The sequence below is a fragment of the Lutra lutra genome, chromosome 8 (assembly GCF_902655055.1).
Source record: "Lutra lutra chromosome 8, mLutLut1.2, whole genome shotgun sequence".
Classification (NCBI taxonomy): Eukaryota; Metazoa; Chordata; class Mammalia; order Carnivora; family Mustelidae; genus Lutra; species Lutra lutra.
In genome coordinates this window covers 109,059,739-109,067,030 of record NC_062285.1, presented here as the reverse complement: position 1 = coordinate 109,067,030, position 7,292 = coordinate 109,059,739, and the positions used below count along the sequence as shown (strand labels likewise).

At 34.5% G+C, this 7,292-nt stretch overlaps 1 non-coding gene across 1 annotated transcript; it reads right to left on the bottom strand.

Annotated features, from left to right (window-relative positions):
• Positions 1–6,845: 6,845 nt before the first annotated feature.
• LOC125108114 (U6 spliceosomal RNA) lies at positions 6,846–6,948 on the bottom strand. Its single transcript, XR_007129795.1, has one exon. It is a non-coding gene; the product is annotated as a U6 spliceosomal RNA (small nuclear RNA).
• Between the last annotated feature and the right edge of the window lie 344 nt (positions 6,949–7,292).

The window sequence follows — 7,292 nt, the reverse complement described above, 5'->3', positions numbered from 1 at the left end:
GAAATTGAAATTGCTGTAAACATAATTGGAATCAACCTCCCAATGCACCTAGACATTCATAAATTAGAATAAAAATGCTGTTGTTACTTGAGAGGTGAGATTATGATTTGTTTCCACCAAATTTTCCAGTGTGACCTTTCTTCATTTCCTGCAAGTGCAGTGCAGTTAGTCTGAGGGAGCACGTCTGCTCCAACGTCCTACTGTATTTGTCCGTGTAACCTTCACTACCCAGTCTTCAGTTTAGTGGTAAATCGTTCATCTTATTTTGTAGGTTACCCTTCCAGGGGATCATTCATATTCAGAATTGACTTTGCACGTTTTTGTTTCTGACCCCTTTTTATGAATATGTTGCTCCTAAGGAATCCCATAGTGACCCAGTTGAATCCAGTCTGATACCTACTTGTGCCACCACTGTAATACTGTCAAAAAAATAGTAATACATTTTTCTCTCTTACCTGGGAGTTGTGTAGCCAAAGAAAGGAAAAGCAGGTATTGGTTTTCTACTGTTTTAGCCATTAATTATAAAAGTAACATTCCAACTGAAGAGGACAAATCTGATCCGTTCATCTGTGTACAGAAAAGTGAAAAATGTTAAAACAGCTGGTTATCAACATTTTTTATGAGGCTTTTCCTCATCCTTCCAAATAGCTTGAAAGGCCATTGTGAATGAGGAGTTTGGATCCCCATAATGATGGTTTATAAAGAGGTTGCTAAACAATGTTAAAGTGCCTTTTCTAAAAAGCTAAGAATTTTGGTGCTGGCTGAATCAACAAAAGGCAAGGAGGAGAAGAAAAAGAGCTTAGCATGATACAGTGGGAGAGACAGGAGCCCACGGAGAATATAGGCTGGGGAGAAATTCATTATAATATGGCCCAAAGATCTATTAGAGTCCAAAAAGTTAATACAGAATATTAATTTATCCATTCTGATACAACTTAAACTCCTTTTGTTCTAATTTTTAATGGAGCATGCCAAACAAAATTTTATGTTAATGATTTGGGGGAAATCAAAGAAAAGGGTTTCTATTTCAGTGACTCTCAATATGGGTGCCTGAAACAGCAACATTAGCATCACCTGGGAACTTGTTAGAAATGCAAATTATTAGGTCCTAATCAGACCCCCTTAATCAGAAGTTCTGTCAATAGTTTAGCCATCTGTATTAAAAGAAAAAAAAAATACACTTCAGGTGATCCTGATGCAAGCTAAAGTGTGAGAACCATTGTGTTATCACACATACAGGTTTATGTGGACCAGAGTGAAGACAAGAGTTACAAGAGAGGAGGTGCTGCAGAGATTAAGAAATCTGCTGAGTATGAATTTGGTGTTAAATCAATTAGAATACACATAAGCAAAATTATTTTCTGGTTTGTGGGAAAGACAGGGTATATCCTATGCGGTAATTTTAAATCTTTGTTTAAATTTTAAGAGGGTGGTATTAGCTTATACTTGGCTTCTAATTTTAAATATGAAATTATGGATATTCCATGCTAACTGTTTCACTGTGTATGCTACATTGCTGGGAAGCTTTCACTAGCACTAGGATTTTGTCAATAAGCTGTTTCACATGTCTCAGTTTTTCTATTTTTTAAATTGAAGTATAACATACAACGTTACATTAGTTTCAGGTGTACAATGTAATAATTCAACAATTCTATGCAATACTCCTTGCTTACCACTCTTAGTGTTGTCCCTATCTGTCACTACACAACACTGTGTACTAATATATTGACTGTATTTCCTATGTTGACTACTTTTCATCTCTGATTTATTTATTTTATAACTGGAAGTTTGTACCTCTTAATACCCTTCACCTATTTCCATCCATTCCCTATGGACCTCCCCTCTAGCAACAACCAGTTCTCTGGATTTAGGAGTCTTTTTTTTTTTTTTTTTTTTAAAGATTCCATATATAAGTGAAATCATATACTGGCTTTCTCTGCCTAACTCCTTTCACTTAGTGTTGTACCCTCTGTCTATTCATGTTGTCTCAAATAGCAAGAGTTAATCCTTTATAGCTCAGTGATATCTCTGTGTGTGTGTGTGTTTTCCCAATGCTGACTACTTTTATACGTGTGTGTCTATATACATACATACATACACACACACTCACACATACCGCCTCTATCAGTAGACATTTGGGTTAGTTACTTCTATATCTTAGTTGTTTTTAATAAAGCTGCAATAAACAGGGGTATGTTACTATAATATTTTATCTTTTTAAATTATGATCTATTTTGTTTTCTTTAGACAAATATCTAATAGTAGAATTATTAGATCATATTATATTTCTATTTTTAATTTTTTGAGGAACCTCTATACTGTTTTCCAGAGTGGCAACAGCAGCCTGCATCCCCAGCAACAGTGTATGAAGTTTCACTTTCTCCACATGTTCCCCAACACTTATTTTTTCTGTTTTTGATACAAGGCATTCTGATGTGAGGTGAAAGCTCCTTGTGGCTTTGATTTGCATTTCCCTGATAATTATTGATGTTGAACACCTTTTCATTCTGCTGGCCATCTGTATCTCTTTTTTGGTTAAAAAAAATGTCTATTCAGATTCTCTGTCCATTTTTAAATCAGATTGTTCTTTTGGTATTGAGTTATAGGCCTTACGTATTTTAAATGTTAAGCCTTTATGAGATAGATCATTTACAAATATCTTCTCCCATTCATTAGGTTGTCATTCTGTTTTGGTGATGGTTTCCTTTGTGCAAAAGATTTTTATTTTAGTTAGTCCCAATAGTTTGTTTTTGTTTTTGTTTTTCTTACCTAAGGAGATCTATCTAGAGAAGGGTTGCTAAGGCCTGTGTCAAAGTTTTCTTCTAGGATTTTTATGGTTTCAGGTCTCAAGTTTAAGTCTAACCATTTTGAGGTTTTTTTTTTTTTTTATTTATGGTGTAAGAAAGTGGTCCAGTTTCATTCTTTTGCGTGTATCTGTCTAGTTTTCCCAGCACCATAAATGAAAGCCTATCTTTTCACCCATAGTATATTTTTGCCTTCTTTGTAATAGATTATTTGGCCATACAAGCACAGGTTCACATCTGGGCTCTCTGTCCTGTTCCATTGATCTATGTGTCTATTTATGTACCAGTATCCTACTGTTTTGATTACTACCATTTTGTAGTATATCTTGAAAGCTGGGATTGTCCTATGTCCAGCTTTGTTCTTTCTCAAGATTGCTATGGCTATTCAAGGTCTTTTGTGGTTCCACACAAATTTTAGGATTATTTGTTCTAGTTCTGTGAAAAATGCTGTTGGTATTAATAGGGATTGCACTGACTCTAGATTGCTTTCAGTAGTATGGACATTTGAATAATATTCCAATCCATGAACATAGCCTAGCTTTTCATTTGTTTTGTCTTCAACTCCTTTCATCAGTGTTTATGGTTATCAGAGTGTAGGTCTTTCACCTCCTTAGTTAAATCTATTCCTGGGTGCTTATTCATTTTGGAACAATTATAAATGGGACTCTTATTTCTCTTGCTTCATTATTCAAGTATAAAATCACAAAAATTTCAGTATATTTCATATCCTCCAACTTTACTGAACTCATTTATCAATTCTAATAGTTTTTTGATGGAGTCTTTAGGATTTCCTATATATAGTATCACGTTATCTGGAAATATACTTTTACTTCTTTCTTACCAATCTGGATGCCTTTTATTGACTTTCTTGTCTGATTGCTGTGGCTGGGACTTCCAGTACTATGTTGAATAAAAGTGGTAATAATGGGCATCTTTGCCTTGCTTTTGGTCTTAGAGGAAAAATTCTGTTTTTCACCATGTAATAGGATATTAACTGTGGGTTTTTCATAAATGACCTTTATTATGTTGAGATATGTTCCCTCTCAACCCACTTGGAGAATTTTTATCATGAATGAATGTTGTATTTTATCAAATGCTTCTTTGGTATCAACTAAGATGATCATATGGTATTTATCTTTGTTAACATGATCTGTCACCTTGATTTGTGAATACTGAATTACCTTTGTGCCCTTTGAATAAACCCCACTTGACTGTGGTGAACGATTTTTTCAAATGTATTGCTAAATTCAGTTTGCTAGTATTTTGAGGATTTCTGCTTCTATATTCATGAGAGATATTGGCCTGTAGTATTTATTTATTTATTTTGGCGGGGGCGGAATGGCTTTGTCTGGTTTGGTATCCTAGCAATGCTAGCTTCATAGAATGTATTTGGGAGTTTTCCTTCCTCTTCTGTTTTTTTTTTTTTTTTTGAAATAGTTTGAGGATAGTAGGCATTAACTCTTCAAGTATTTGGTAGAATTCACCTGTGATGCTATTTAGGAGTTTATTACTGACTCAATATCATTACTAATAATTGCAAAATTCTTAAAAATAATAATTTTTAAGATCCCATATATAAGTGAATCATGTAATATCTGTCTTTCTCTGCCTGACTCCTTTCACTTAGCATGGTACCCTCTATGTCCTTCCATATTGTTTCAAATAGCAAGAATTAATCCTTTTTTGTAGCTCAGTGATATTCCAGAGGGTGTGTGTGTGTGCTTTGGGAAGTTTATTACTGACTCACTCAATATCATTACTAATAATTGTTCAAATTTTCTATTCCTGATCCAGTTTTAGAAGATGATGTTTTGGGATGCCTGGGTAGCTTAGTCAGTTAAGCATTTGCTTTCAGCACAGGCCATGATCCCAAGGTCTAGGGATCAAGCCCTGCATCAGGCTCACTGCTCAGTGGGGAGTCTGCTTCTCCCTCCTTTCTCCCCCTGCTTATCCTCTCTCTCTCAAATAAATCTTTTAAAGAAAAAATGCATTTCTAGGAATTTATCCACTTCTTCAAAGTTTTCCCATTTGTTACCATGTAATTTTTTATAATCTCTTATGATCCTTTGTATTTCTGTGGTATTGGTGGTTATTTCTTCTCCATTGCTGATTTTATTGATTTACTTTTCTTGTATGATCAGGTAAATGTTTGTCAATTTTATCTTTTCAAGGAATCAACCGTTTTATTAATCTTGGGTTTTTTCTTTTTTTTTTCTTTTCTTTTGTCTCTTCAGCCTAATCTTTCTTATTGCCCTCCTTCTAGTTTTGGGTTTTGCTGTTTTTCTAGCTCTTTTAGGTGTAAAGTTTAATTCTTTGAGATTTTTCTTCTTGAGGTCGGTCTAAACTTCCCTGTTAGAAATGCTTTTGCTATCTCCAAGGATTTAGGACTATTTTCATTTGTCTCAATGTATATTTTTATTTCCTCTTTAATTTTAGTTGACCCTTTTATTCGGTAACATGCTGTTTAGTCTTCATGTCTGTTTTTTCCAGATTTTTTTCTTGTAATTCTAATTTCATTCCATTGTGGTTGGAAAAGATTATTGTTATGATTGCAATTTTATTAAGAATTTATTGAGGGGTGCCTGGGTGCCTCAGTGGGTTAAGTCTCTGCCTTCAGCTCAGGTCATGATCTCAGGGTCCTGGGATCGAGCTCCGCATTGGGTTCTCTGCTCAGCGGGGAGCCTGCTTCCCCCTCTCTGTCTGCCTCTCTGCCTACTTGTGATCTCTCTCTGTCAAATAAATAAATAAAATCTTTAAAAACAAAACCTCACCCACCCCAACCCCGACCGCAGGATAAGATCCCCTTTTCTTAAAAAAAAAAAAAAAAAAAAAAAAAAAGAATTTATTGAGACTTCTGGCCTCTATGAGATAGGTCCTGGAGACTGTTGCATAGGTGCTTGGAGTGTGTATTCTGCTGTATTTGGATGGAATGTTCTCTGCTAGGTTTTCCTGGTCTAATATGTCATTATAATCCATTGTTTCTCACTTTTTTTTTTGTCTGAATGATCTGTCCATTGTGTAAATGGGGTGTCAATGTCTGCTACTATTATTGTATTACTATTAATTTCTCCCTTTATGTCTGTTACTACTTGCTTTATGTGTTTAGGTCCTCTTGTGTTGAGTGCATGGATATTTGCAATGATATATTCTTATTCTTATAGGATTAATCCCTTCATCACTGTATAGTGTCTTTCTTTGTCTCTTGTTAGTCTTTGTTTTAAAGTCTATTTTGTCTGATAGAGAAGTGCAACTCCAGCGCTTTTTTTTTTTTTTTCTTTCCATTTGCCTGGGAGGGTTTTCCACACTTTCACTTCTAGTCTGTATGTGTCTTTAGGTCTGAAGTGGGTCTCCTGTAGGCAGCATATAGATGGGTCTTTAGTGAATATGTGTGCATGTGCCTGTGTTTTAATCCCCTCAGTAACACTATGGCTTTTGCTAGGAGCATTTACTCCATTTCCACTTAAATTAAGTGATAGCTGTGTACTTATTGCCATTTTTTTTCTTGTTTCCTAGTTGTTTTTATAGTCCTCTCTATTATTATTTTTTTCTTTTTTCCTTGCTCTCTTCATGGTTTTCTTTACTGTTATGCTTGGATTCCTTTCTCTTAATTTTTTCTGTACCTATTACAGGTTTTTGACTTGTGGTTACTAGTGGTTTCCTATAAACATCCAGGTACTAAGTTGATGGTTGCTTAGGTTCAAACATGTAAAAACACTAAACTTTTATTCCTCCTCCACATTTTATGTATGTTATGTCAAATTCTATATCTATACTCTTCTCTGACATTATTAGAATGAAAAATGATTAATTTAGAAAAGATAAGGGATAAAGGATTCATGATCAAGTTTGTAAATCTCAAATGTGCATTATCTTTTATCAATTGATTCTTAAAGGTCAAAGCTTGTTTTTTTATAATCGTCTGTCATCTTTGTAATCAAAAGAATTGTCATCTTTGTCATGAAAGCTGTGCCCACACTGTACTCTAATTTCTTCACAGTGGACTCAGGAACTTATAAAACAACTTGCACAAAGAATTACATTTTTTTAATGGAACACATCCTAAATTTGTGTGTCATCCATGTACAGGGCCATTCTCTTCTTTGAATTGTTCCAGTTTTACTCTATATGCTGCTGAAGAAAGCATATGTGGAATTATTTAAATATTTTATTTTTCTCAAATTTTTACTGTTACCTCACCCACACTTTATTAGATAGCATTTTTTACATTAGCTCATTTTATTAAACATTTCCAAAACATTGGCTTCAATTACCATAGAAATAGCACATTTTTCTTTCAGCTTATGTAGTACTTGATTACATTATGTAATTAAAACAAGTTCAACTAATATAAGAGTTTGCAGAACACACACAACAGTCTCTTCATGACATTTAGGTGAACTTCAAGGCAGCAGAATTTGTGGATAGGTTGGTGGACCATTTCTATGGGTCTGCTAGAGACCCTGAAGGAACATCAGTATATCAGAAAGG